The 26,872-nt window shown below is 47.6% G+C and overlaps 30 non-coding genes across 30 annotated transcripts; all 30 read right to left on the bottom strand.

Moving 5' to 3' along the window:
* Window positions 1-301: 301 nt before the first annotated feature.
* Trnas-gcu (transfer RNA serine (anticodon GCU)) lies at window positions 302-383 on the bottom strand. The gene has a single exon. It is a non-coding gene; the product is annotated as a tRNA-Ser (tRNA).
* An 808-nt stretch (window positions 384-1,191) lies between these two features.
* On the bottom strand, window positions 1,192-1,273 carry Trnas-gcu (transfer RNA serine (anticodon GCU)). The gene has a single exon. It is a non-coding gene; the product is annotated as a tRNA-Ser (tRNA).
* An 823-nt stretch (window positions 1,274-2,096) lies between these two features.
* Window positions 2,097-2,178, bottom strand: Trnas-gcu (transfer RNA serine (anticodon GCU)). Its single transcript has one exon. It is a non-coding gene; the product is annotated as a tRNA-Ser (tRNA).
* An 808-nt stretch (window positions 2,179-2,986) lies between these two features.
* Trnas-gcu (transfer RNA serine (anticodon GCU)) lies at window positions 2,987-3,068 on the bottom strand. Its single transcript has one exon. It is a non-coding gene; the product is annotated as a tRNA-Ser (tRNA).
* An 808-nt stretch (window positions 3,069-3,876) lies between these two features.
* Trnas-gcu (transfer RNA serine (anticodon GCU)) lies at window positions 3,877-3,958 on the bottom strand. Its single transcript has one exon. It is a non-coding gene; the product is annotated as a tRNA-Ser (tRNA).
* Window positions 3,959-4,766: 808 nt separating this feature from the next.
* On the bottom strand, window positions 4,767-4,848 carry Trnas-gcu (transfer RNA serine (anticodon GCU)). The gene has a single exon. It is a non-coding gene; the product is annotated as a tRNA-Ser (tRNA).
* An 808-nt stretch (window positions 4,849-5,656) lies between these two features.
* Window positions 5,657-5,738, bottom strand: Trnas-gcu (transfer RNA serine (anticodon GCU)). The gene has a single exon. It is a non-coding gene; the product is annotated as a tRNA-Ser (tRNA).
* Window positions 5,739-6,546: 808 nt separating this feature from the next.
* Trnas-gcu (transfer RNA serine (anticodon GCU)) lies at window positions 6,547-6,628 on the bottom strand. The gene has a single exon. It is a non-coding gene; the product is annotated as a tRNA-Ser (tRNA).
* An 823-nt stretch (window positions 6,629-7,451) lies between these two features.
* On the bottom strand, window positions 7,452-7,533 carry Trnas-gcu (transfer RNA serine (anticodon GCU)). Its single transcript has one exon. It is a non-coding gene; the product is annotated as a tRNA-Ser (tRNA).
* Window positions 7,534-8,341: 808 nt separating this feature from the next.
* Window positions 8,342-8,423, bottom strand: Trnas-gcu (transfer RNA serine (anticodon GCU)). Its single transcript has one exon. It is a non-coding gene; the product is annotated as a tRNA-Ser (tRNA).
* Window positions 8,424-9,231: 808 nt separating this feature from the next.
* Window positions 9,232-9,313, bottom strand: Trnas-gcu (transfer RNA serine (anticodon GCU)). Its single transcript has one exon. It is a non-coding gene; the product is annotated as a tRNA-Ser (tRNA).
* Window positions 9,314-10,136: 823 nt separating this feature from the next.
* On the bottom strand, window positions 10,137-10,218 carry Trnas-gcu (transfer RNA serine (anticodon GCU)). The gene has a single exon. It is a non-coding gene; the product is annotated as a tRNA-Ser (tRNA).
* Window positions 10,219-11,026: 808 nt separating this feature from the next.
* Window positions 11,027-11,108, bottom strand: Trnas-gcu (transfer RNA serine (anticodon GCU)). Its single transcript has one exon. It is a non-coding gene; the product is annotated as a tRNA-Ser (tRNA).
* Window positions 11,109-11,916: 808 nt separating this feature from the next.
* Trnas-gcu (transfer RNA serine (anticodon GCU)) lies at window positions 11,917-11,998 on the bottom strand. Its single transcript has one exon. It is a non-coding gene; the product is annotated as a tRNA-Ser (tRNA).
* Window positions 11,999-12,806: 808 nt separating this feature from the next.
* Window positions 12,807-12,888, bottom strand: Trnas-gcu (transfer RNA serine (anticodon GCU)). The gene has a single exon. It is a non-coding gene; the product is annotated as a tRNA-Ser (tRNA).
* Window positions 12,889-13,711: 823 nt separating this feature from the next.
* On the bottom strand, window positions 13,712-13,793 carry Trnas-gcu (transfer RNA serine (anticodon GCU)). The gene has a single exon. It is a non-coding gene; the product is annotated as a tRNA-Ser (tRNA).
* A 754-nt stretch (window positions 13,794-14,547) lies between these two features.
* Window positions 14,548-14,629, bottom strand: Trnas-gcu (transfer RNA serine (anticodon GCU)). Its single transcript has one exon. It is a non-coding gene; the product is annotated as a tRNA-Ser (tRNA).
* Window positions 14,630-15,383: 754 nt separating this feature from the next.
* On the bottom strand, window positions 15,384-15,465 carry Trnas-gcu (transfer RNA serine (anticodon GCU)). The gene has a single exon. It is a non-coding gene; the product is annotated as a tRNA-Ser (tRNA).
* Window positions 15,466-16,273: 808 nt separating this feature from the next.
* Trnas-gcu (transfer RNA serine (anticodon GCU)) lies at window positions 16,274-16,355 on the bottom strand. The gene has a single exon. It is a non-coding gene; the product is annotated as a tRNA-Ser (tRNA).
* Window positions 16,356-17,178: 823 nt separating this feature from the next.
* Window positions 17,179-17,260, bottom strand: Trnas-gcu (transfer RNA serine (anticodon GCU)). Its single transcript has one exon. It is a non-coding gene; the product is annotated as a tRNA-Ser (tRNA).
* Window positions 17,261-18,083: 823 nt separating this feature from the next.
* Trnas-gcu (transfer RNA serine (anticodon GCU)) lies at window positions 18,084-18,165 on the bottom strand. The gene has a single exon. It is a non-coding gene; the product is annotated as a tRNA-Ser (tRNA).
* An 808-nt stretch (window positions 18,166-18,973) lies between these two features.
* Window positions 18,974-19,055, bottom strand: Trnas-gcu (transfer RNA serine (anticodon GCU)). Its single transcript has one exon. It is a non-coding gene; the product is annotated as a tRNA-Ser (tRNA).
* Window positions 19,056-19,878: 823 nt separating this feature from the next.
* On the bottom strand, window positions 19,879-19,960 carry Trnas-gcu (transfer RNA serine (anticodon GCU)). The gene has a single exon. It is a non-coding gene; the product is annotated as a tRNA-Ser (tRNA).
* Window positions 19,961-20,714: 754 nt separating this feature from the next.
* Trnas-gcu (transfer RNA serine (anticodon GCU)) lies at window positions 20,715-20,796 on the bottom strand. Its single transcript has one exon. It is a non-coding gene; the product is annotated as a tRNA-Ser (tRNA).
* Window positions 20,797-21,604: 808 nt separating this feature from the next.
* Window positions 21,605-21,686, bottom strand: Trnas-gcu (transfer RNA serine (anticodon GCU)). Its single transcript has one exon. It is a non-coding gene; the product is annotated as a tRNA-Ser (tRNA).
* Window positions 21,687-22,509: 823 nt separating this feature from the next.
* On the bottom strand, window positions 22,510-22,591 carry Trnas-gcu (transfer RNA serine (anticodon GCU)). The gene has a single exon. It is a non-coding gene; the product is annotated as a tRNA-Ser (tRNA).
* An 808-nt stretch (window positions 22,592-23,399) lies between these two features.
* Window positions 23,400-23,481, bottom strand: Trnas-gcu (transfer RNA serine (anticodon GCU)). Its single transcript has one exon. It is a non-coding gene; the product is annotated as a tRNA-Ser (tRNA).
* An 808-nt stretch (window positions 23,482-24,289) lies between these two features.
* Window positions 24,290-24,371, bottom strand: Trnas-gcu (transfer RNA serine (anticodon GCU)). The gene has a single exon. It is a non-coding gene; the product is annotated as a tRNA-Ser (tRNA).
* Window positions 24,372-25,194: 823 nt separating this feature from the next.
* Window positions 25,195-25,276, bottom strand: Trnas-gcu (transfer RNA serine (anticodon GCU)). The gene has a single exon. It is a non-coding gene; the product is annotated as a tRNA-Ser (tRNA).
* An 808-nt stretch (window positions 25,277-26,084) lies between these two features.
* Window positions 26,085-26,166, bottom strand: Trnas-gcu (transfer RNA serine (anticodon GCU)). The gene has a single exon. It is a non-coding gene; the product is annotated as a tRNA-Ser (tRNA).
* Between the last annotated feature and the right edge of the window lie 706 nt (window positions 26,167-26,872).

The following is a 26,872-nucleotide window of genomic DNA, read 5'->3' as shown; positions in this document are numbered from 1 at the left end:
GGTATTATAGGCTCGATACGTTAAAATGACTGCGAGAAGTAAGCACTTAAATATGAATTAGAACGCACCCTTCCCAAACACCAGCAAGGTGCCAAACTTCGTTTCCTTTATAGGTCTTGAGATGATGTTTGATTCGAAAAGGCGTGCGCAATCGAATGTTGTTTCCTTCCATCTGGTAGGCGGTTTAGTTTCATATTTCTTGCTGATGTTATCTGCCACCTACACGTTCCACTGTTGCTACTGAGTAGCGTTTCGCATGTAGAAGGCGGGATCCGAAATGGATGCCTTACGTAAAATTCTTCGACGAGGATGGGATTCGAACCCACGCGTGCAGAGCACATTGGATTAGCAGTCCAACGCCTTAACCACTCGGCCACCTCGTCTGATGCTTCGGAATCTGAGTCCATCGCTAGACCTTTCGGAAAGAAGTCGTTTGTCGATTCGAAAACGCATCGTACTGTGGCTGGTGTTAACGCTGTAATGCCCTGCTGCAGTCCCACTCGTGAATCATTTAATGATGGCATCCGTCCACGTCGGTATCCGATCGGGGGAAAGTAGGCGGCCCACTTACTTACTGCAGAAATAAGCACCGAATCGTCGTGTAGCGTTGTCTAATGCAAATGAGAAATGTCCTGTGCATTCAGTATAACAATTACTGCAACGACGCGATTATCTTGATTCGCAACATTTATTTGTCACCTCTGTTGACCTCATCGCTGACGTTGCTTTCAAGTTTCTTACGAAGAGCAAACCACGTTCTTCCTAGCCGATTTGTGAGAGCAGAAGCTCCTGCAGTTGGCGATGGAGCCCGGCCCTATCAGATCGCTTCCGTATATGGCGGCCGAACGGAAAGCAAACTGTCGAAAGGCGACAGTTGTGCTACAGTTGGGGGTATTATAGGCTCGATACGTTAAAATGACTGCGAGAAGTAAGCACTTAAATATGAATTAGAACGCACCCTTCCCAAACACCAGCAAGGTGCCAAACTTCGTTTCCTTTATAGGTCTTGAGATGATGTTTGATTCGAAAAGGCGTGCGCAATCGAATGTTGTTTCCTTCCATCTGGTAGGCGGTTTAGTTTCATTTTTCTTGCTGATGTTATCTGCCACCTACACGTTCCACTGTTGCTACTGAGTAGCGTTTCGCATGTAGAAGGCGGGATCCGAAATGGATGCCTTACGTAAAATTCTTCGACGAGGATGGGATTCGAACCCACGCGTGCAGAGCACATTGGATTAGCAGTCCAACGCCTTAACCACTCGGCCACCTCGTCTGATGCTTCGGAATCTGAGTCCATCGCTAGACCTTTCGGAAAGAAGTCGTTTGTCGATTCGAAAACGCATCGTACTGTGGCTGGTGTTAACGCTGTAATGCCCTGCTGCAGTGCAGCTGACCAAGCTCCCAATCTTGAATCATTTAATGATGGCATCCGTCCACGTCGGTATCCGATCGGGGGAAAGTAGGCGGCCCACTTACTTACTGCAGAAATAAGCACCGAATCGTCGTGTAGCGTTGTCTAATGCAAATGAGAAATGTCCTGTGCATTCAGTATAACAATTACTGCAACGACGCGATTAATTTGATTCGCAACATTTATTTGTCACCTCTGTTGACCTCATCGCTGACGTTGCTTTCAAGTTTCTTACGAAGAGCAAACCACGTTCTTCCTAGCCGATTTGTGAGAGCAGAAGCTCCTGCAGTTGGCGATGGAGCCCGGCCCTATCAGATCGCTTCCGTATATGGCGGCCGAACGGAAAGCAAACTGTCGAAAGGCGACACTTGTGCTACAGTTGGGGGTATTATAGGCTCGATACGTTAAAATGACTGCGAGAAGTAAGCACTTAAATATGAATTAGAACGCACCCTTCCCAAACACCAGCAAGGTGCCAAACTTCGTTTCCTTTATAGGTCTTGAGATGATGTTTGATTCGAAAAGGCGTGCGCAATCGAATGTTGTTTCCTTCCATCTGGTAGGCGGTTTAGTTTCATATTTCTTGCTGATGTTATCTGCCACCTACACGTTCCACTGTTGCTACTGAGTAGCGTTTCGCATTTAGAAGGCGGGATCCGAAATGGATGCCTTACGTAAAATTCTTCGACGAGGATGGGATTCGAACCCACGCGTGCAGAGCACATTGGATTAGCAGTCCAACGCCTTAACCACTCGGCCACCTCGTCTGATGCTTCGGAATCTGAGTCCATCGCTAGACCTTTCGGAAAGAAGTCGTTTGTCGATTCGAAAACGCATCGTACTGTGGCTGGTGTTAACGCTGTAATGCCCTGCTGCAGTCCCACTCGTGAATCATTTAATGATGGCATCCGTCCACGTCGGTATCCGATCGGGGGAAAGTAGGCGGCCCACTTACTTACTGCAGAAATAAGCACCGAATCGTCGTGTAGCGTTGTCTAATGCAAATGAGAAATGTCCTGTGCATTCAGTATAACAATTACTGCAACGACGCGATTATCTTGATTCGCAACATTTATTTGTCACCTCTGTTGACCTCATCGCTGACGTTGCTTTCAAGTTTCTTACGAAGAGCAAACCACGTTCTTCCTAGCCGATTTGTGAGAGCAGAAGCTCCTGCAGTTGGCGATGGAGCCCGGCCCTATCAGATCGCTTCCGTATATGGCGGCCGAACGGAAAGCAAACTGTCGAAAGGCGACAGTTGTGCTACAGTTGGGGGTATTATAGGCTCGATACGTTAAAATGACTGCGAGAAGTAAGCACTTAAATATGAATTAGAACGCACCCTTCCCAAACACCAGCAAGGTGCCAAACTTCGTTTCCTTTATAGGTCTTGAGATGATGTTTGATTCGAAAAGGCGTGCGCAATCGAATGTTGTTTCCTTCCATCTGGTAGGCGGTTTAGTTTCATTTTTCTTGCTGATGTTATCTGCCACCTACACGTTCCACTGTTGCTACTGAGTAGCGTTTCGCATGTAGAAGGCGGGATCCGAAATGGATGCCTTACGTAAAATTCTTCGACGAGGATGGAATTCGAACCCACGCGTGCAGAGCACATTGGATTAGCAGTCCAACGCCTTAACCACTCGGCCACCTCGTCTGATGCTTCGGAATCTGAGTCCATCGCTAGACCTTTCGGAAAGAAGTCGTTTGTCGATTCGAAAACGCATCGTACTGTGGCTGGTGTTAACGCTGTAATGCCCTGCTGCAGTCCCACTCGTGAATCATTTAATGATGGCATCCGTCCACGTCGGTATCCGATCGGGGGAAAGTAGGCGGCCCACTTACTTACTGCAGAAATAAGCACCGAATCGTCGTGTAGCGTTGTCTAATGCAAATGAGAAATGTCCTGTGCATTCAGTATAACAATTACTGCAACGACGCGATTATCTTGATTCGCAACATTTATTTGTCACCTCTGTTGACCTCATCGCTGACGTTGCTTTCAAGTTTCTTACGAAGAGCAAACCACGTTCTTCCTAGCCGATTTGTGAGAGCAGAAGCTCCTGCAGTTGGCGATGGAGCCCGGCCCTATCAGATCGCTTCCGTATATGGCGGCCGAACGGAAAGCGAACTGTCGAAAGGCGACACTTGTGCTACAGTTGGGGGTATTATAGGCTCGATACGTTAAAATGACTGCGAGAAGTAAGCACTTAAATATGAATTAGAACGCACCCTTCCCAAACACCAGCAAGGTGCCAAACTTCGTTTCCTTTATAGGTCTTGAGGTGATGTTTGATTCGAAAAGGCGTGCGCAATCGAATGTTGTTTCCTTCCATCTGGTAGGCGGTTTAGTTTCATATTTCTTGCTGATGTTATCTGCCACCTACACGTTCCACTGTTGCTACTGAGTAGCGTTTCGCATGTAGAAGGCGGGATCCGAAATGGATGCCTTACGTAAAATTCTTCGACGAGGATGGGATTCGAACCCACGCGTGCAGAGCACATTGGATTAGCAGTCCAACGCCTTAACCACTCGGCCACCTCGTCTGATGCTTCGGAATCTGAGTCCATCGCTAGACCTTTCGGAAAGAAGTCGTTTGTCGATTCGAAAACGCATCGTACTGTGGCTGGTGTTAACGCTGTAATGCCCTGCTGCAGTCCCACTCGTGAATCATTTAATGATGGCATCCGTCCACGTCGGTATCCGATCGGGGGAAAGTAGGCGGCCCACTTACTTACTGCAGAAATAAGCACCGAATCGTCGTGTAGCGTTGTCTAATGCAAATGAGAAATGTCCTGTGCATTCAGTATAACAATTACTGCAACGACGCGATTATCTTGATTCGCAACATTTATTTGTCACCTCTGTTGACCTCATCGCTGACGTTGCTTTCAAGTTTCTTACGAAGAGCAAACCACGTTCTTCCTAGCCGATTTGTGAGAGCAGAAGCTCCTGCAGTTGGCGATGGAGCCCGGCCCTATCAGATCGCTTCCGTATATGGCGGCCGAACGGAAAGCAAACTGTCGAAAGGCGACAGTTGTGCTACAGTTGGGGGTATTATAGGCTCGATACGTTAAAATGACTGCGAGAAGTAAGCACTTAAATATGAATTAGAACGCACCCTTCCCAAACACCAGCAAGGTGCCAAACTTCGTTTCCTTTATAGGTCTTGAGATGATGTTTGATTCGAAAAGGCGTGCGCAATCGAATGTTGTTTCCTTCCATCTGGTAGGCGGTTTAGTTTCATATTTCTTGCTGATGTTATCTGCCACCTACACGTTCCACTGTTGCTACTGAGTAGCGTTTCGCATGTAGAAGGCGGGATCCGAAATGGATGCCTTACGTAAAATTCTTCGACGAGGATGGGATTCGAACCCACGCGTGCAGAGCACATTGGATTAGCAGTCCAACGCCTTAACCACTCGGCCACCTCGTCTGATGCTTCGGAATCTGAGTCCATCGCTAGACCTTTCGGAAAGAAGTCGTTTGTCGATTCGAAAACGCATCGTACTGTGGCTGGTGTTAACGCTGTAATGCCCTGCTGCAGTCCCACTCGTGAATCATTTAATGATGGCATCCGTCCACGTCGGTATCCGATCGGGGGAAAGTAGGCGGCCCACTTACTTACTGCAGAAATAAGCACCGAATCGTCGTGTAGCGTTGTCTAATGCAAATGAGAAATGTCCTGTGCATTCAGTATAACAATTACTGCAACGACGCGATTATCTTGATTCGCAACATTTATTTGTCACCTCTGTTGACCTCATCGCTGACGTTGCTTTCAAGTTTCTTACGAAGAGCAAACCACGTTCTTCCTAGCCGATTTGTGAGAGCAGAAGCTCCTGCAGTTGGCGATGGAGCCCGGCCCTATCAGATCGCTTCCGTATATGGCGGCCGAACGGAAAGCAAACTGTCGAAAGGCGACAGTTGTGCTACAGTTGGGGGTATTATAGGCTCGATACGTTAAAATGACTGCGAGAAGTAAGCACTTAAATATGAATTAGAACGCACCCTTCCCAAACACCAGCAAGGTGCCAAACTTCGTTTCCTTTATAGGTCTTGAGATGATGTTTGATTCGAAAAGGCGTGCGCAATCGAATGTTGTTTCCTTCCATCTGGTAGGCGGTTTAGTTTCATATTTCTTGCTGATGTTATCTGCCACCTACACGTTCCACTGTTGCTACTGAGTAGCGTTTCGCATGTAGAAGGCGGGATCCGAAATGGATGCCTTACGTAAAATTCTTCGACGAGGATGGGATTCGAACCCACGCGTGCAGAGCACATTGGATTAGCAGTCCAACGCCTTAACCACTCGGCCACCTCGTCTGATGCTTCGGAATCTGAGTCCATCGCTAGACCTTTCGGAAAGAAGTCGTTTGTCGATTCGAAAACGCATCGTACTGTGGCTGGTGTTAACGCTGTAATGCCCTGCTGCAGTCCCACTCGTGAATCATTTAATGATGGCATCCGTCCACGTCGGTATCCGATCGGGGGAAAGTAGGCGGCCCACTTACTTACTGCAGAAATAAGCACCGAATCGTCGTGTAGCGTTGTCTAATGCAAATGAGAAATGTCCTGTGCATTCAGTATAACAATTACTGCAACGACGCGATTATCTTGATTCGCAACATTTATTTGTCACCTCTGTTGACCTCATCGCTGACGTTGCTTTCAAGTTTCTTACGAAGAGCAAACCACGTTCTTCCTAGCCGATTTGTGAGAGCAGAAGCTCCTGCAGTTGGCGATGGAGCCCGGCCCTATCAGATCGCTTCCGTATATGGCGGCCGAACGGAAAGCAAACTGTCGAAAGGCGACAGTTGTGCTACAGTTGGGGGTATTATAGGCTCGATACGTTAAAATGACTGCGAGAAGTAAGCACTTAAATATGAATTAGAACGCACCCTTCCCAAACACCAGCAAGGTGCCAAACTTCGTTTCCTTTATAGGTCTTGAGATGATGTTTGATTCGAAAAGGCGTGCGCAATCGAATGTTGTTTCCTTCCATCTGGTAGGCGGTTTAGTTTCATATTTCTTGCTGATGTTATCTGCCACCTACACGTTCCACTGTTGCTACTGAGTAGCGTTTCGCATGTAGAAGGCGGGATCCGAAATGGATGCCTTACGTAAAATTCTTCGACGAGGATGGGATTCGAACCCACGCGTGCAGAGCACATTGGATTAGCAGTCCAACGCCTTAACCACTCGGCCACCTCGTCTGATGCTTCGGAATCTGAGTCCATCGCTAGACCTTTCGGAAAGAAGTCGTTTGTCGATTCGAAAACGCATCGTACTGTGGCTGGTGTTAACGCTGTAATGCCCTGCTGCAGTGCAGCTGACCAAGCTCCCAATCTTGAATCATTTAATGATGGCATCCGTCCACGTCGGTATCCGATCGGGGGAAAGTAGGCGGCCCACTTACTTACTGCAGAAATAAGCACCGAATCGTCGTGTAGCGTTGTCTAATGCAAATGAGAAATGTCCTGTGCATTCAGTATAACAATTACTGCAACGACGCGATTAATTTGATTCGCAACATTTATTTGTCACCTCTGTTGACCTCATCGCTGACGTTGCTTTCAAGTTTCTTACGAAGAGCAAACCACGTTCTTCCTAGCCGATTTGTGAGAGCAGAAGCTCCTGCAGTTGGCGATGGAGCCCGGCCCTATCAGATCGCTTCCGTATATGGCGGCCGAACGGAAAGCAAACTGTCGAAAGGCGACACTTGTGCTACAGTTGGGGGTATTATAGGCTCGATACGTTAAAATGACTGCGAGAAGTAAGCACTTAAATATGAATTAGAACGCACCCTTCCCAAACACCAGCAAGGTGCCAAACTTCGTTTCCTTTATAGGTCTTGAGATGATGTTTGATTCGAAAAGGCGTGCGCAATCGAATGTTGTTTCCTTCCATCTGGTAGGCGGTTTAGTTTCATATTTCTTGCTGATGTTATCTGCCACCTACACGTTCCACTGTTGCTACTGAGTAGCGTTTCGCATGTAGAAGGCGGGATCCGAAATGGATGCCTTACGTAAAATTCTTCGACGAGGATGGGATTCGAACCCACGCGTGCAGAGCACATTGGATTAGCAGTCCAACGCCTTAACCACTCGGCCACCTCGTCTGATGCTTCGGAATCTGAGTCCATCGCTAGACCTTTCGGAAAGAAGTCGTTTGTCGATTCGAAAACGCATCGTACTGTGGCTGGTGTTAACGCTGTAATGCCCTGCTGCAGTCCCACTCGTGAATCATTTAATGATGGCATCCGTCCACGTCGGTATCCGATCGGGGGAAAGTAGGCGGCCCACTTACTTACTGCAGAAATAAGCACCGAATCGTCGTGTAGCGTTGTCTAATGCAAATGAGAAATGTCCTGTGCATTCAGTATAACAATTACTGCAACGACGCGATTATCTTGATTCGCAACATTTATTTGTCACCTCTGTTGACCTCATCGCTGACGTTGCTTTCAAGTTTCTTACGAAGAGCAAACCACGTTCTTCCTAGCCGATTTGTGAGAGCAGAAGCTCCTGCAGTTGGCGATGGAGCCCGGCCCTATCAGATCGCTTCCGTATATGGCGGCCGAACGGAAAGCAAACTGTCGAAAGGCGACAGTTGTGCTACAGTTGGGGGTATTATAGGCTCGATACGTTAAAATGACTGCGAGAAGTAAGCACTTAAATATGAATTAGAACGCACCCTTCCCAAACACCAGCAAGGTGCCAAACTTCGTTTCCTTTATAGGTCTTGAGATGATGTTTGATTCGAAAAGGCGTGCGCAATCGAATGTTGTTTCCTTCCATCTGGTAGGCGGTTTAGTTTCATATTTCTTGCTGATGTTATCTGCCACCTACACGTTCCACTGTTGCTACTGAGTAGCGTTTCGCATGTAGAAGGCGGGATCCGAAATGGATGCCTTACGTAAAATTCTTCGACGAGGATGGGATTCGAACCCACGCGTGCAGAGCACATTGGATTAGCAGTCCAACGCCTTAACCACTCGGCCACCTCGTCTGATGCTTCGGAATCTGAGTCCATCGCTAGACCTTTCGGAAAGAAGTCGTTTGTCGATTCGAAAACGCATCGTACTGTGGCTGGTGTTAACGCTGTAATGCCCTGCTGCAGTCCCACTCGTGAATCATTTAATGATGGCATCCGTCCACGTCGGTATCCGATCGGGGGAAAGTAGGCGGCCCACTTACTTACTGCAGAAATAAGCACCGAATCGTCGTGTAGCGTTGTCTAATGCAAATGAGAAATGTCCTGTGCATTCAGTATAACAATTACTGCAACGACGCGATTATCTTGATTCGCAACATTTATTTGTCACCTCTGTTGACCTCATCGCTGACGTTGCTTTCAAGTTTCTTACGAAGAGCAAACCACGTTCTTCCTAGCCGATTTGTGAGAGCAGAAGCTCCTGCAGTTGGCGATGGAGCCCGGCCCTATCAGATCGCTTCCGTATATGGCGGCCGAACGGAAAGCAAACTGTCGAAAGGCGACAGTTGTGCTACAGTTGGGGGTATTATAGGCTCGATACGTTAAAATGACTGCGAGAAGTAAGCACTTAAATATGAATTAGAACGCACCCTTCCCAAACACCAGCAAGGTGCCAAACTTCGTTTCCTTTATAGGTCTTGAGATGATGTTTGATTCGAAAAGGCGTGCGCAATCGAATGTTGTTTCCTTCCATCTGGTAGGCGGTTTAGTTTCATTTTTCTTGCTGATGTTATCTGCCACCTACACGTTCCACTGTTGCTACTGAGTAGCGTTTCGCATGTAGAAGGCGGGATCCGAAATGGATGCCTTACGTAAAATTCTTCGACGAGGATGGGATTCGAACCCACGCGTGCAGAGCACATTGGATTAGCAGTCCAACGCCTTAACCACTCGGCCACCTCGTCTGATGCTTCGGAATCTGAGTCCATCGCTAGACCTTTCGGAAAGAAGTCGTTTGTCGATTCGAAAACGCATCGTACTGTGGCTGGTGTTAACGCTGTAATGCCCTGCTGCAGTGCAGCTGACCAAGCTCCCAATCTTGAATCATTTAATGATGGCATCCGTCCACGTCGGTATCCGATCGGGGGAAAGTAGGCGGCCCACTTACTTACTGCAGAAATAAGCACCGAATCGTCGTGTAGCGTTGTCTAATGCAAATGAGAAATGTCCTGTGCATTCAGTATAACAATTACTGCAACGACGCGATTAATTTGATTCGCAACATTTATTTGTCACCTCTGTTGACCTCATCGCTGACGTTGCTTTCAAGTTTCTTACGAAGAGCAAACCACGTTCTTCCTAGCCGATTTGTGAGAGCAGAAGCTCCTGCAGTTGGCGATGGAGCCCGGCCCTATCAGATCGCTTCCGTATATGGCGGCCGAACGGAAAGCAAACTGTCGAAAGGCGACACTTGTGCTACAGTTGGGGGTATTATAGGCTCGATACGTTAAAATGACTGCGAGAAGTAAGCACTTAAATATGAATTAGAACGCACCCTTCCCAAACACCAGCAAGGTGCCAAACTTCGTTTCCTTTATAGGTCTTGAGATGATGTTTGATTCGAAAAGGCGTGCGCAATCGAATGTTGTTTCCTTCCATCTGGTAGGCGGTTTAGTTTCATATTTCTTGCTGATGTTATCTGCCACCTACACGTTCCACTGTTGCTACTGAGTAGCGTTTCGCATGTAGAAGGCGGGATCCGAAATGGATGCCTTACGTAAAATTCTTCGACGAGGATGGGATTCGAACCCACGCGTGCAGAGCACATTGGATTAGCAGTCCAACGCCTTAACCACTCGGCCACCTCGTCTGATGCTTCGGAATCTGAGTCCATCGCTAGACCTTTCGGAAAGAAGTCGTTTGTCGATTCGAAAACGCATCGTACTGTGGCTGGTGTTAACGCTGTAATGCCCTGCTGCAGTCCCACTCGTGAATCATTTAATGATGGCATCCGTCCACGTCGGTATCCGATCGGGGGAAAGTAGGCGGCCCACTTACTTACTGCAGAAATAAGCACCGAATCGTCGTGTAGCGTTGTCTAATGCAAATGAGAAATGTCCTGTGCATTCAGTATAACAATTACTGCAACGACGCGATTATCTTGATTCGCAACATTTATTTGTCACCTCTGTTGACCTCATCGCTGACGTTGCTTTCAAGTTTCTTACGAAGAGCAAACCACGTTCTTCCTAGCCGATTTGTGAGAGCAGAAGCTCCTGCAGTTGGCGATGGAGCCCGGCCCTATCAGATCGCTTCCGTATATGGCGGCCGAACGGAAAGCAAACTGTCGAAAGGCGACACTTGTGCTACAGTTGGGGGTATTATAGGCTCGATACGTTAAAATGACTGCGAGAAGTAAGCACTTAAATATGAATTAGAACGCACCCTTCCCAAACACCAGCAAGGTGCCAAACTTCGTTTCCTTTATAGGTCTTGAGATGATGTTTGATTCGAAAAGGCGTGCGCAATCGAATGTTGTTTCCTTCCATCTGGTAGGCGGTTTAGTTTCATTTTTCTTGCTGATGTTATCTGCCACCTACACGTTCCACTGTTGCTACTGAGTAGCGTTTCGCATGTAGAAGGCGGGATCCGAAATGGATGCCTTACGTAAAATTCTTCGACGAGGATGGAATTCGAACCCACGCGTGCAGAGCACATTGGATTAGCAGTCCAACGCCTTAACCACTCGGCCACCTCGTCTGATGCTTCGGAATCTGAGTCCATCGCTAGACCTTTCGGAAAGAAGTCGTTTGTCGATTCGAAAACGCATCGTACTGTGGCTGGTGTTAACGCTGTAATGCCCTGCTGCAGTCCCACTCGTGAATCATTTAATGATGGCATCCGTCCACGTCGGTATCCGATCGGGGGAAAGTAGGCGGCCCACTTACTTACTGCAGAAATAAGCACCGAATCGTCGTGTAGCGTTGTCTAATGCAAATGAGAAATGTCCTGTGCATTCAGTATAACAATTACTGCAACGACGCGATTATCTTGATTCGCAACATTTATTTGTCACCTCTGTTGACCTCATCGCTGACGTTGCTTTCAAGTTTCTTACGAAGAGCAAACCACGTTCTTCCTAGCCGATTTGTGAGAGCAGAAGCTCCTGCAGTTGGCGATGGAGCCCGGCCCTATCAGATCGCTTCCGTATATGGCGGCCGAACGGAAAGCAAACTGTCGAAAGGCGACAGTTGTGCTACAGTTGGGGGTATTATAGGCTCGATACGTTAAAATGACTGCGAGAAGTAAGCACTTAAATATGAATTAGAACGCACCCTTCCCAAACACCAGCAAGGTGCCAAACTTCGTTTCCTTTATAGGTCTTGAGATGATGTTTGATTCGAAAAGGCGTGCGCAATCGAATGTTGTTTCCTTCCATCTGGTAGGCGGTTTAGTTTCATTTTTCTTGCTGATGTTATCTGCCACCTACACGTTCCACTGTTGCTACTGAGTAGCGTTTCGCATGTAGAAGGCGGGATCCGAAATGGATGCCTTACGTAAAATTCTTCGACGAGGATGGGATTCGAACCCACGCGTGCAGAGCACATTGGATTAGCAGTCCAACGCCTTAACCACTCGGCCACCTCGTCTGATGCTTCGGAATCTGAGTCCATCGCTAGACCTTTCGGAAAGAAGTCGTTTGTCGATTCGAAAACGCATCGTACTGTGGCTGGTGTTAACGCTGTAATGCCCTGCTGCAGTCCCACTCGTGAATCATTTAATGATGGCATCCGTCCACGTCGGTATCCGATCGGGGGAAAGTAGGCGGCCCACTTACTTACTGCAGAAATAAGCACCGAATCGTCGTGTAGCGTTGTCTAATGCAAATGAGAAATGTCCTGTGCATTCAGTATAACAATTACTGCAACGACGCGATTATCTTGATTCGCAACATTTATTTGTCACCTCTGTTGACCTCATCGCTGACGTTGCTTTCAAGTTTCTTACGAAGAGCAAACCACGTTCTTCCTAGCCGATTTGTGAGAGCAGAAGCTCCTGCAGTTGGCGATGGAGCCCGGCCCTATCAGATCGCTTCCGTATATGGCGGCCGAACGGAAAGCAAACTGTCGAAAGGCGACACTTGTGCTACAGTTGGGGGTATTATAGGCTCGATACGTTAAAATGACTGCGAGAAGTAAGCACTTAAATATGAATTAGAACGCACCCTTCCCAAACACCAGCAAGGTGCCAAACTTCGTTTCCTTTATAGGTCTTGAGATGATGTTTGATTCGAAAAGGCGTGCGCAATCGAATGTTGTTTCCTTCCATCTGGTAGGCGGTTTAGTTTCATATTTCTTGCTGATGTTATCTGCCACCTACACGTTCCACTGTTGCTACTGAGTAGCGTTTCGCATGTAGAAGGCGGGATCCGAAATGGATGCCTTACGTAAAATTCTTCGACGAGGATGGGATTCGAACCCACGCGTGCAGAGCACATTGGATTAGCAGTCCAACGCCTTAACCACTCGGCCACCTCGTCTGATGCTTCGGAATCTGAGTCCATCGCTAGACCTTTCGGAAAGAAGTCGTTTGTCGATTCGAAAACGCATCGTACTGTGGCTGGTGTTAACGCTGTAATGCCCTGCTGCAGTGCAGCTGACCAAGCTCCCAATCTTGAATCATTTAATGATGGCATCCGTCCACGTCGGTATCCGATCGGGGGAAAGTAGGCGGCCCACTTACTTACTGCAGAAATAAGCACCGAATCGTCGTGTAGCGTTGTCTAATGCAAATGAGAAATGTCCTGTGCATTCAGTATAACAATTACTGCAACGACGCGATTAATTTGATTCGCAACATTTATTTGTCACCTCTGTTGACCTCATCGCTGACGTTGCTTTCAAGTTTCTTACGAAGAGCAAACCACGTTCTTCCTAGCCGATTTGTGAGAGCAGAAGCTCCTGCAGTTGGCGATGGAGCCCGGCCCTATCAGATCGCTTCCGTATATGGCGGCCGAACGGAAAGCAAACTGTCGAAAGGCGACACTTGTGCTACAGTTGGGGGTATTATAGGCTCGATACGTTAAAATGACTGCGAGAAGTAAGCACTTAAATATGAATTAGAACGCACCCTTCCCAAACACCAGCAAGGTGCCAAACTTCGTTTCCTTTATAGGTCTTGAGATGATGTTTGATTCGAAAAGGCGTGCGCAATCGAATGTTGTTTCCTTCCATCTGGTAGGCGGTTTAGTTTCATATTTCTTGCTGATGTTATCTGCCACCTACACGTTCCACTGTTGCTACTGAGTAGCGTTTCGCATGTAGAAGGCGGGATCCGAAATGGATGCCTTACGTAAAATTCTTCGACGAGGATGGGATTCGAACCCACGCGTGCAGAGCACATTGGATTAGCAGTCCAACGCCTTAACCACTCGGCCACCTCGTCTGATGCTTCGGAATCTGAGTCCATCGCTAGACCTTTCGGAAAGAAGTCGTTTGTCGATTCGAAAACGCATCGTACTGTGGCTGGTGTTAACGCTGTAATGCCCTGCTGCAGTCCCACTCGTGAATCATTTAATGATGGCATCCGTCCACGTCGGTATCCGATCGGGGGAAAGTAGGCGGCCCACTTACTTACTGCAGAAATAAGCACCGAATCGTCGTGTAGCGTTGTCTAATGCAAATGAGAAATGTCCTGTGCATTCAGTATAACAATTACTGCAACGACGCGATTATCTTGATTCGCAACATTTATTTGTCACCTCTGTTGACCTCATCGCTGACGTTGCTTTCAAGTTTCTTACGAAGAGCAAACCACGTTCTTCCTAGCCGATTTGTGAGAGCAGAAGCTCCTGCAGTTGGCGATGGAGCCCGGCCCTATCAGATCGCTTCAGTTGGGGGTATTATAGGCTCGATACGTTAAAATGACTGCGAGAAGTAAGCACTTAAATATGAATTAGAACGCACCCTTCCCAAACACCAGCAAGGTGCCAAACTTCGTTTCCTTTATAGGTCTTGAGATGATGTTTGATTCGAAAAGGCGTGCGCAATCGAATGTTGTTTCCTTCCATCTGGTAGGCGGTTTAGTTTCATATTTCTTGCTGATGTTATCTGCCACCTACACGTTCCACTGTTGCTACTGAGTAGCGTTTCGCATGTAGAAGGCGGGATCCGAAATGGATGCCTTACGTAAAATTCTTCGACGAGGATGGGATTCGAACCCACGCGTGCAGAGCACATTGGATTAGCAGTCCAACGCCTTAACCACTCGGCCACCTCGTCTGATGCTTCAGAATCTGAGTCCATCGCTACACCTTTCGGAAAGAAGTCGTTTGTCGATTCGAAAACGCATCGTACTGTGGCTGGTGTTAACGCTGTAATGCCCTGCTGCAGTCCCACTCGTGAATCATTTAATGATGGCATCCGTCCACGTCGGTATCCGATCGGGGGAAAGTAGGCGGCCCACTTACTTACTGCAGAAATAAGCACCGAATCGTCGTGTAGCGTTGTCTAATGCAAATGAGAAATGTCCTGTGCATTCAGTATAACAATTACTGCAACGACGCGATTATCTTGATTCGCAACATTTATTTGTCACCTCTGTTGACCTCATCGCTGACGTTGCTTTCAAGTTTCTTACGAAGAGCAAACCACGTTCTTCCTAGCCGATTTGTGAGAGCAGAAGCTCCTGCAGTTGGCGATGGAGCCCGGCCCTATCAGATCGCTTCAGTTGGGGGTATTATAGGCTCGATACGTTAAAATGACTGCGAGAAGTAAGCACTTAAATATGAATTAGAACGCACCCTTCCCAAACACCAGCAAGGTGCCAAACTTCGTTTCCTTTATAGGTCTTGAGATGATGTTTGATTCGAAAAGGCGTGCGCAATCGAATGTTGTTTCCTTCCATCTGGTAGGCGGTTTAGTTTCATATTTCTTGCTGATGTTATCTGCCACCTACACGTTCCACTGTTGCTACTGAGTAGCGTTTCGCATGTAGAAGGCGGGATCCGAAATGGATGCCTTACGTAAAATTCTTCGACGAGGATGGGATTCGAACCCACGCGTGCAGAGCACATTGGATTAGCAGTCCAACGCCTTAACCACTCGGCCACCTCGTCTGATGCTTCAGAATCTGAGTCCATCGCTAGACCTTTCGGAAAGAAGTCGTTTGTCGATTCGAAAACGCATCGTACTGTGGCTGGTGTTAACGCTGTAATGCCCTGCTGCAGTCCCACTCGTGAATCATTTAATGATGGCATCCGTCCACGTCGGTATCCGATCGGGGGAAAGTAGGCGGCCCACTTACTTACTGCAGAAATAAGCACCGAATCGTCGTGTAGCGTTGTCTAATGCAAATGAGAAATGTCCTGTGCATTCAGTATAACAATTACTGCAACGACGCGATTATCTTGATTCGCAACATTTATTTGTCACCTCTGTTGACCTCATCGCTGACGTTGCTTTCAAGTTTCTTACGAAGAGCAAACCACGTTCTTCCTAGCCGATTTGTGAGAGCAGAAGCTCCTGCAGTTGGCGATGGAGCCCGGCCCTATCAGATCGCTTCCGTATATGGCGGCCGAACGGAAAGCAAACTGTCGAAAGGCGACAGTTGTGCTACAGTTGGGGGTATTATAGACTCGATACGTTAAAATGACTGCGAGAAGTAAGCACTTAAATATGAATTAGAACGCACCCTTCCCAAACACCAGCAAGGTGCCAAACTTCGTTTCCTTTATAGGTCTTGAGATGATGTTTGATTCGAAAAGGCGTGCGCAATCGAATGTTGTTTCCTTCCATCTGGTAGGCGGTTTAGTTTCATATTTCTTGCTGATGTTATCTGCCACCTACACGTTCCACTGTTGCTACTGAGTAGCGTTTCGCATGTAGAAGGCGGGATCCGAAATGGATGCCTTACGTAAAATTCTTCGACGAGGATGGGATTCGAACCCACGCGTGCAGAGCACATTGGATTAGCAGTCCAACGCCTTAACCACTCGGCCACCTCGTCTGATGCTTCGGAATCTGAGTCCATCGCTAGACCTTTCGGAAAGAAGTCGTTTGTCGATTCGAAAACGCATCGTACTGTGGCTGGTGTTAACGCTGTAATGCCCTGCTGCAGTGCAGCTGACCAAGCTCCCAATCTTGAATCATTTAATGATGGCATCCGTCCACGTCGGTATCCGATCGGGGGAAAGTAGGCGGCCCACTTACTTACTGCAGAAATAAGCACCGAATCGTCGTGTAGCGTTGTCTAATGCAAATGAGAAATGTCCTGTGCATTCAGTATAACAATTACTGCAACGACGCGATTAATTTGATTCGCAACATTTATTTGTCACCTCTGTTGACCTCATCGCTGACGTTGCTTTCAAGTTTCTTACGAAGAGCAAACCACGTTCTTCCTAGCCGATTTGTGAGAGCAGAAGCTCCTGCAGTTGGCGATGGAGCCCTGCCCTATCAGATCGCTTCCGTATATGGCGGCCGAACGGAAAGCAAACTGTCGAAAGGCGACACTTGTGCTACAGTTGGGGGTATTATAGGCTCGATACGTTAAAATGACTGCGAGAAGTAAGCACTTAAATATGAATTAGAACGCACCCTTCCCAAACACCAGCAAGGTGCCAAACTTCGTTTCCTTTATAGGTCTTGAGATGATGTTTGATTCGAAAAGGCGTGCGCAATCGAATGTTGTTTCCTTCCATCTGGTAGGCGGTTTAGTTTCATATTTCTTGCTGATGTTATCTGCCACCTACACGTTCCACTGTTGCTACTGAGTAGCGTTTCGCATGTAGAAGGCGGGATCCGAAATGGATGCCTTACGTAAAATTCTTCGACGAGGATGGGATTCGAACCCACGCGTGCAGAGCACATTGGATTAGCAGTCCAACGCCTTAACCACTCGGCCACCTCGTCTGATGCTTCGGAATCTGAGTCCATCGCTAGACCTTTCGGAAAGAAGTCGTTTGTCGATTCGAAAACGCATCGTACTGTGGCTGGTGTTAACGCTGTAATGCCCTGCTGCAGTGCAGCTGACCAAGCTCCCAATCTTGAATCATTTAATGATGGCATCCGTCCACGTCGGTATCCGATCGGGGGAAAGTAGGCGGCCCACTTACTTACTGCAGAAATAAGCACCGAATCGTCGTGTAGCGTTGTCTAATGCAAATGAGAAATGTCCTGTGCATTCAGTATAACAATTACTGCAACGACGCGATTAATTTGATTCGCAACATTTATTTGTCACCTCTGTTGACCTCATCGCTGACGTTGCTTTCAAGTTTCTTACGAAGAGCAAACCACGTTCTTCCTAGCCGATTTGTGAGAGCAGAAGCTCCTGCAGTTGGCGATGGAGCCCGGCCCTATCAGATCGCTTCCGTATATGGCGGCCGAACGGAAAGCAAACTGTCGAAAGGCGACACTTGTGCTACAGTTGGGGGTATTATAGGCTCGATACGTTAAAATGACTGCGAGAAGTAAGCACTTAAATATGAATTAGAACGCACCCTTCCCAAACACCAGCAAGGTGCCAAACTTCGTTTCCTTTATAGGTCTTGAGATGATGTTTGATTCGAAAAGGCGTGCGCAATCGAATGTTGTTTCCTTCCATCTGGTAGGCGGTTTAGTTTCATATTTCTTGCTGATGTTATCTGCCACCTACACGTTCCACTGTTGCTACTGAGTAGCGTTTCGCATGTAGAAGGCGGGATCCGAAATGGATGCCTTACGTAAAATTCTTCAACGAGGATGGGATTCGAACCCACGCGTGCAGAGCACATTGGATTAGCAGTCCAACGCCTTAACCACTCGGCCACCTCGTCTGATGCTTCGGAATCTGAGTCCATCGCTAGACCTTTCGGAAAGAAGTCGTTTGTCGATTCGAAAACGCATCGTACTGTGGCTGGTGTTAACGCTGTAATGCCCTGCTGCAGTCCCACTCGTGAATCATTTAATGATGGCATCCGTCCACGTCGGTATCCGATCGGGGGAAAGTAGGCGGCCCACTTACTTACTGCAGAAATAAGCACCGAATCGTCGTGTAGCGTTGTCTAATGCAAATGAGAAATGTCCTGTGCATTCAGTATAACAATTACTGCAACGACGCGATTATCTTGATTCGCAACATTTATTTGTCACCTCTGTTGACCTCATCGCTGACGTTGCTTTCAAGTTTCTTACGAAGAGCAAACCACGTTCTTCCTAGCCGATTTGTGAGAGCAGAAGCTCCTGCAGTTGGCGATGGAGCCCGGCCCTATCAGATCGCTTCCGTATATGGCGGCCGAACGGAAAGCAAACTGTCGAAAGGCGACACTTGTGCTACAGTTGGGGGTATTATAGGCTCGATACGTTAAAATGACTGCGAGAAGTAAGCACTTAAATATGAATTAGAACGCACCCTTCCCAAACACCAGCAAGGTGCCAAACTTCGTTTCCTTTATAGGTCTTGAGATGATGTTTGATTCGAAAAGGCGTGCGCAATCGAATGTTGTTTCCTTCCATCTGGTAGGCGGTTTAGTTTCATATTTCTTGCTGATGTTATCTGCCACCTACACGTTCCACTGTTGCTACTGAGTAGCGTTTCGCATGTAGAAGGCGGGATCCGAAATGGATGCCTTACGTAAAATTCTTCGACGAGGATGGGATTCGAACCCACGCGTGCAGAGCACATTGGATTAGCAGTCCAACGCCTTAACCACTCGGCCACCTCGTCTGATGCTTCGGAATCTGAGTCCATCGCTAGACCTTTCGGAAAGAAGTCGTTTGTCGATTCGAAAACGCATCGTACTGTGGCTGGTGTTAACGCTGTAATGCCCTGCTGCAGTGCAGCTGACCAAGCTCCCAATCTTGAATCATTTAATGATGGCATCCGTCCACGTCGGTATCCGATCGGGGGAAAGTAGGCGGCCCACTTACTTACTGCAGAAATAAGCACCGAATCGTCGTGTAGCGTTGTCTAATGCAAATGAGAAATGTCCTGTGCATTCAGTATAACAATTACTGCAACGACGCGATTAATTTGATTCGCAACATTTATTTGTCACCTCTGTTGACCTCATCGCTGACGTTGCTTTCAAGTTTCTTACGAAGAGCAAACCACGTTCTTCCTAGCCGATTTGTGAGAGCAGAAGCTCCTGCAGTTGGCGATGGAGCCCGGCCCTATCAGATCGCTTCCGTATATGGCGGCCGAACGGAAAGCAAACTGTCGAAAGGCGACACTTGTGCTACAGTTGGGGGTATTATAGGCTCGATACGTTAAAATGACTGCGAGAAGTAAGCACTTAAATATGAATTAGAACGCACCCTTCCCAAACACCAGCAAGGTGCCAAACTTCGTTTCCTTTATAGGTCTTGAGATGATGTTTGATTCGAAAAGGCGTGCGCAATCGAATGTTGTTTCCTTCCATCTGGTAGGCGGTTTAGTTTCATATTTCTTGCTGATGTTATCTGCCACCTACACGTTCCACTGTTGCTACTGAGTAGCGTTTCGCATGTAGAAGGCGGGATCCGAAATGGATGCCTTACGTAAAATTCTTCGACGAGGATGGGATTCGAACCCACGCGTGCAGAGCACATTGGATTAGCAGTCCAACGCCTTAACCACTCGGCCACCTCGTCTGATGCTTCGGAATCTGAGTCCATCGCTAGACCTTTCGGAAAGAAGTCGTTTGTCGATTCGAAAACGCATCGTACTGTGGCTGGTGTTAACGCTGTAATGCCCTGCTGCAGTCCCACTCGTGAATCATTTAATGATGGCATCCGTCCACGTCGGTATCCGATCGGGGGAAAGTAGGCGGCCCACTTACTTACTGCAGAAATAAGCACCGAATCGTCGTGTAGCGTTGTCTAATGCAAATGAGAAATGTCCTGTGCATTCAGTATAACAATTACTGCAACGACGCGATTATCTTGATTCGCAACATTTATTTGTCACCTCTGTTGACCTCATCGCTGACGTTGCTTTCAAGTTTCTTACGAAGAGCAAACCACGTTCTTCCTAGCCGATTTGTGAGAGCAGAAGCTCCTGCAGTTGGCGATGGAGCCCGGCCCTATCAGATCGCTTCAGTTGGGGGTATTATAGGCTCGATACGTTAAAATGACTGCGAGAAGTAAGCACTTAAATATGAATTAGAACGCACCCTTCCCAAACACCAGCAAGGTGCCAAACTTCGTTTCCTTTATAGGTCTTGAGATGATGTTTGATTCGAAAAGGCGTGCGCAATCGAATGTTGTTTCCTTCCATCTGGTAGGCGGTTTAGTTTCATATTTCTTGCTGATGTTATCTGCCACCTACACGTTCCACTGTTGCTACTGAGTAGCGTTTCGCATGTAGAAGGCGGGATCCGAAATGGATGCCTTACGTAAAATTCTTCGACGAGGATGGGATTCGAACCCACGCGTGCAGAGCACATTGGATTAGCAGTCCAACGCCTTAACCACTCGGCCACCTCGTCTGATGCTTCAGAATCTGAGTCCATCGCTAGACCTTTCGGAAAGAAGTCGTTTGTCGATTCGAAAACGCATCGTACTGTGGCTGGTGTTAACGCTGTAATGCCCTGCTGCAGTCCCACTCGTGAATCATTTAATGATGGCATCCGTCCACGTCGGTATCCGATCGGGGGAAAGTAGGCGGCCCACTTACTTACTGCAGAAATAAGCACCGAATCGTCGTGTAGCGTTGTCTAATGCAAATGAGAAATGTCCTGTGCATTCAGTATAACAATTACTGCAACGACGCGATTATCTTGATTCGCAACATTTATTTGTCACCTCTGTTGACCTCATCGCTGACGTTGCTTTCAAGTTTCTTACGAAGAGCAAACCACGTTCTTCCTAGCCGATTTGTGAGAGCAGAAGCTCCTGCAGTTGGCGATGGAGCCCGGCCCTATCAGATCGCTTCCGTATATGGCGGCCGAACGGAAAGCAAACTGTCGAAAGGCGACACTTGTGCTACAGTTGGGGGTATTATAGGCTCGATACGTTAAAATGACTGCGAGAAGTAAGCACTTAAATATGAATTAGAACGCACCCTTCCCAAACACCAGCAAGGTGCCAAACTTCGTTTCCTTTATAGGTCTTGAGATGATGTTTGATTCGAAAAGGCGTGCGCAATCGAATGTTGTTTCCTTCCATCTGGTAGGCGGTTTAGTTTCATATTTCTTGCTGATGTTATCTGCCACCTACACGTTCCACTGTTGCTACTGAGTAGCGTTTCGCATGTAGAAGGCGGGATCCGAAATGGATGCCTTACGTAAAATTCTTCGACGAGGATGGGATTCGAACCCACGCGTGCAGAGCACATTGGATTAGCAGTCCAACGCCTTAACCACTCGGCCACCTCGTCTGATGCTTCGGAATCTGAGTCCATCGCTAGACCTTTCGGAAAGAAGTCGTTTGTCGATTCGAAAACGCATCGTACTGTGGCTGGTGTTAACGCTGTAATGCCCTGCTGCAGTGCAGCTGACCAAGCTCCCAATCTTGAATCATTTAATGATGGCATCCGTCCACGTCGGTATCCGATCGGGGGAAAGTAGGCGGCCCACTTACTTACTGCAGAAATAAGCACCGAATCGTCGTGTAGCGTTGTCTAATGCAAATGAGAAATGTCCTGTGCATTCAGTATAACAATTACTGCAACGACGCGATTAATTTGATTCGCAACATTTATTTGTCACCTCTGTTGACCTCATCGCTGACGTTGCTTTCAAGTTTCTTACGAAGAGCAAACCACGTTCTTCCTAGCCGATTTGTGAGAGCAGAAGCTCCTGCAGTTGGCGATGGAGCCCTGCCCTATCAGATCGCTTCCGTATATGGCGGCCGAACGGAAAGCAAACTGTCGAAAGGCGACACTTGTGCTACAGTTGGGGGTATTATAGGCTCGATACGTTAAAATGACTGCGAGAAGTAAGCACTTAAATATGAATTAGAACGCACCCTTCCCAAACACCAGCAAGGTGCCAAACTTCGTTTCCTTTATAGGTCTTGAGATGATGTTTGATTCGAAAAGGCGTGCGCAATCGAATGTTGTTTCCTTCCATCTGGTAGGCGGTTTAGTTTCATATTTCTTGCTGATGTTATCTGCCACCTACACGTTCCACTGTTGCTACTGAGTAGCGTTTCGCATGTAGAAGGCGGGATCCGAAATGGATGCCTTACGTAAAATTCTTCAACGAGGATGGGATTCGAACCCACGCGTGCAGAGCACATTGGATTAGCAGTCCAACGCCTTAACCACTCGGCCACCTCGTCTGATGCTTCGGAATCTGAGTCCATCGCTAGACCTTTCGGAAAGAAGTCGTTTGTCGATTCGAAAACGCATCGTACTGTGGCTGGTGTTAACGCTGTAATGCCCTGCTGCAGTCCCACTCGTGAATCATTTAATGATGGCATCCGTCCACGTCGGTATCCGATCGGGGGAAAGTAGGCGGCCCACTTACTTACTGCAGAAATAAGCACCGAATCGTCGTGTAGCGTTGTCTAATGCAAATGAGAAATGTCCTGTGCATTCAGTATAACAATTACTGCAACGACGCGATTAATTTGATTCGCAACATTTATTTGTCACCTCTGTTGACCTCATCGCTGACGTTGCTTTCAAGTTTCTTACGAAGAGCAAACCACGTTCTTCCTAGCCGATTTGTGAGAGCAGAAGCTCCTGCAGTTGGCGATGGAGCCCGGCCCTATCAGATCGCTTCCGTATATGGCGGCCGAACGGAAAGCAAACTGTCGAAAGGCGACACTTGTGCTACAGTTGGGGGTATTATAGGCTCGATACGTTAAAATGACTGCGAGAAGTAAGCACTTAAATATGAATTAGAACGCACCCTTCCCAAACACCAGCAAGGTGCCAAACTTCGTTTCCTTTATAGGTCTTGAGATGATGTTTGATTCGAAAAGGCGTGCGCAATCGAATGTTGTTTCCTTCCATCTGGTAGGCGGTTTAGTTTCATATTTCTTGCTGATGTTATCTGCCACCTACACGTTCCACTGTTGCTACTGAGTAGCGTTTCGCATGTAGAAGGCGGGATCCGAAATGGATGCCTTACGTAAAATTCTTCAACGAGGATGGGATTCGAACCCACGCGTGCAGAGCACATTGGATTAGCAGTCCAACGCCTTAACCACTCGGCCACCTCGTCTGATGCTTCGGAATCTGAGTCCATCGCTAGACCTTTCGGAAAGAAGTCGTTTGTCGATTCGAAAACGCATCGTACTGTGGCTGGTGTTAACGCTGTAATGCCCTGCTGCAGTCCCACTCGTGAATCATTTAATGATGGCATCCGTCCACGTCGGTATCCGATCGGGGGAAAGTAGGCGGCCCACTTACTTACTGCAGAAATAAGCACCGAATCGTCGTGTAGCGTTGTCTAATGCAAATGAGAAATGTCCTGTGCATTCAGTATAACAATTACTGCAACGACGCGATTATCTTGATTCGCAACATTTATTTGTCACCTCTGTTGACCTCATCGCTGACGTTGCTTTCAAGTTTCTTACGAAGAGCAAACCACGTTCTTCCTAGCCGATTTGTGAGAGCAGAAGCTCCTGCAGTTGGCGATGGAGCCCGGCCCTATCAGATCGCTTCCGTATATGGCGGCCGAACGGAAAGCAAACTGTCGAAAGGCGACACTTGTGCTACAGTTGGGGGTATTATAGGCTCGATACGTTAAAATGACTGCGAGAAGTAAGCACTTAAATATGAATTAGAACGCACCCTTCCCAAACACCAGCAAGGTGCCAAACTTCGTTTCCTTTATAGGTCTTGAGATGATGTTTGATTCGAAAAGGCGTGCGCAATCGAATGTTGTTTCCTTCCATCTGGTAGGCGGTTTAGTTTCATATTTCTTGCTGATGTTATCTGCCACCTACACGTTCCACTGTTGCTACTGAGTAGCGTTTCGCATGTAGAAGGCGGGATCCGAAATGGATGCCTTACGTAAAATTCTTCGACGAGGATGGGATTCGAACCCACGCGTGCAGAGCACATTGGATTAGCAGTCCAACGCCTTAACCACTCGGCCACCTCGTCTGATGCTTCGGAATCTGAGTCCATCGCTAGACCTTTCGGAAAGAAGTCGTTTGTCGATTCGAAAACGCATCGTACTGTGGCTGGTGTAAACGCTGTAATGCCCTGCTGCAGTGCAGCTGACCAAGCTCCCAATCTTGAATCATTTAATGATGGCATCCGTCCACGTCGGTATCCGATCGGGGGAAAGTAGGCGGCCCACTTACTTACTGCAGAAATAAGCACCGAATCGTCGTGTAGCGTTGTCTAATGCAAATGAGAAATGTCCTGTGCATTCAGTATAACAATTACTGCAACGACGCGATTAATTTGATTCGCAACATTTATTTGTCACCTCTGTTGACCTCATCGCTGACGTTGCTTTCAAGTTTCTTACGAAGAGCAAACCACGTTCTTCCTAGCCGATTTGTGAGAGCAGAAGCTCCTGCAGTTGGCGATGGAGCCCGGCCCTATCAGATCGCTTCCGTATATGGCGGCCGAACGGAAAGCAAACTGTCGAAAGGCGACACTTGTGCTACAGTTGGGGGTATTATAGGCTCGATACGTTAAAATGACTGCGAGAAGTAAGCACTTAAATATGAATTAGAACGCACCCTTCCCAAACACCAGCAAGGTGCCAAACTTCGTTTCCTTTATAGGTCTTGAGATGATGTTTGATTCGAAAAGGCGTGCGCAATCGAATGTTGTTTCCTTCCATCTGGTAGGCGGTTTAGTTTCATATTTCTTGCTGATGTTATCTGCCACCTACACGTTCCACTGTTGCTACTGAGTAGCGTTTCGCATGTAGAAGGCGGGATCCGAAATGGATGCCTTACGTAAAATTCTTCAACGAGGATGGGATTCGAACCCACGCGTGCAGAGCACATTGGATTAGCAGTCCAACGCCTTAACCACTCGGCCACCTCGTCTGATGCTTCGGAATCTGAGTCCATCGCTAGACCTTTCGGAAAGAAGTCGTTTGTCGATTCGAAAACGCATCGTACTGTGGCTGGTGTTAACGCTGTAATGCCCTGCTGCAGTCCCACTCGTGAATCATTTAATGATGGCATCCGTCCACGTCGGTATCCGATCGGGGGAAAGTAGGCGGCCCACTTACTTACTGCAGAAATAAGCACCGAATCGTCGTGTAGCGTTGTCTAATGCAAATGAGAAATGTCCTGTGCATTCAGTATAACAATTACTGCAACGACGCGATTATCTTGATTCGCAACATTTATTTGTCACCTCTGTTGACCTCATCGCTGACGTTGCTTTCAAGTTTCTTACGAAGAGCAAACCACGTTCTTCCTAGCCGATTTGTGAGAGCAGAAGCTCCTGCAGTTGGCGATGGAGCCCGGCCCTATCAGATCGCTTCCGTATATGGCGGCCGAACGGAAAGCAAACTGTCGAAAGGCGACACTTGTGCTACAGTTGGGGGTATTATAGGCTCGATACGTTAAAATGACTGCGAGAAGTAAGCACTTAAATATGAATTAGAACGCACCCTTCCCAAACACCAGCAAGGTGCCAAACTTCGTTTCCTTTATAGGTCTTGAGATGATGTTTGATTCGAAAAGGCGTGCGCAATCGAATGTTGTTTCCTTCCATCTGGTAGGCGGTTTAGTTTCATATTTCTTGCTGATGTTATCTGCCACCTACACGTTCCACTGTTGCTACTGAGTAGCGTTTCGCATGTAGAAGGCGGGATCCGAAATGGATGCCTTACGTAAAATTCTTCGACGAGGATGGGATTCGAACCCACGCGTGCAGAGCACATTGGATTAGCAGTCCAACGCCTTAACCACTCGGCCACCTCGTCTGATGCTTCGGAATCTGAGTCCATCGCTAGACCTTTCGGAAAGAAGTCGTTTGTCGATTCGAAAACGCATCGTACTGTGGCTGGTGTAAACGCTGTAATGCCCTGCTGCAGTGCAGCTGACCAAGCTCCCAATCTTGAATCATTTAATGATGGCATCCGTCCACGTCGGTATCCGATCGGGGGAAAGTAGGCGGCCCACTTACTTACTGCAGAAATAAGCACCGAATCGTCGTGTAGCGTTGTCTAATGCAAATGAGAAATGTCCTGTGCATTCAGTATAACAATTACTGCAACGACGCGATTAATTTGATTCGCAACATTTATTTGTCACCTCTGTTGACCTCATCGCTGACGTTGCTTTCAAGTTTCTTACGAAGAGCAAACCACGTTCTTCCTAGCCGATTTGTGAGAGCAGAAGCTCCTGCAGTTGGCGATGGAGCCCGGCCCTATCAGATCGCTTCCGTATATGGCGGCCGAACGGAAAGCAAACTGTCGAAAGGCGACACTTGTGCTACAGTTGGGGGTATTATAGGCTCGATACGTTAAAATGACTGCGAGAAGTAAGCACTTAAATATGAATTAGAACGCACCCTTCCCAAACACCAGCAAGGTGCCAAACTTCGTTTCCTTTATAGGTCTTGAGATGATGTTTGATTCGAAAAGGCGTGCGCAATCGAATGTTGTTTCCTTCCATCTGGTAGGCGGT

Source organism: Schistocerca nitens, chromosome 2 (genome assembly GCF_023898315.1).
Source record: "Schistocerca nitens isolate TAMUIC-IGC-003100 chromosome 2, iqSchNite1.1, whole genome shotgun sequence".
Lineage (NCBI taxonomy): Eukaryota > Metazoa > Arthropoda > Insecta > Orthoptera > Acrididae > Schistocerca > Schistocerca nitens.
The sequence above is the reverse complement of the archived record's forward strand: the minus strand, read 5'-3'. Positions and strand labels throughout refer to the sequence as shown.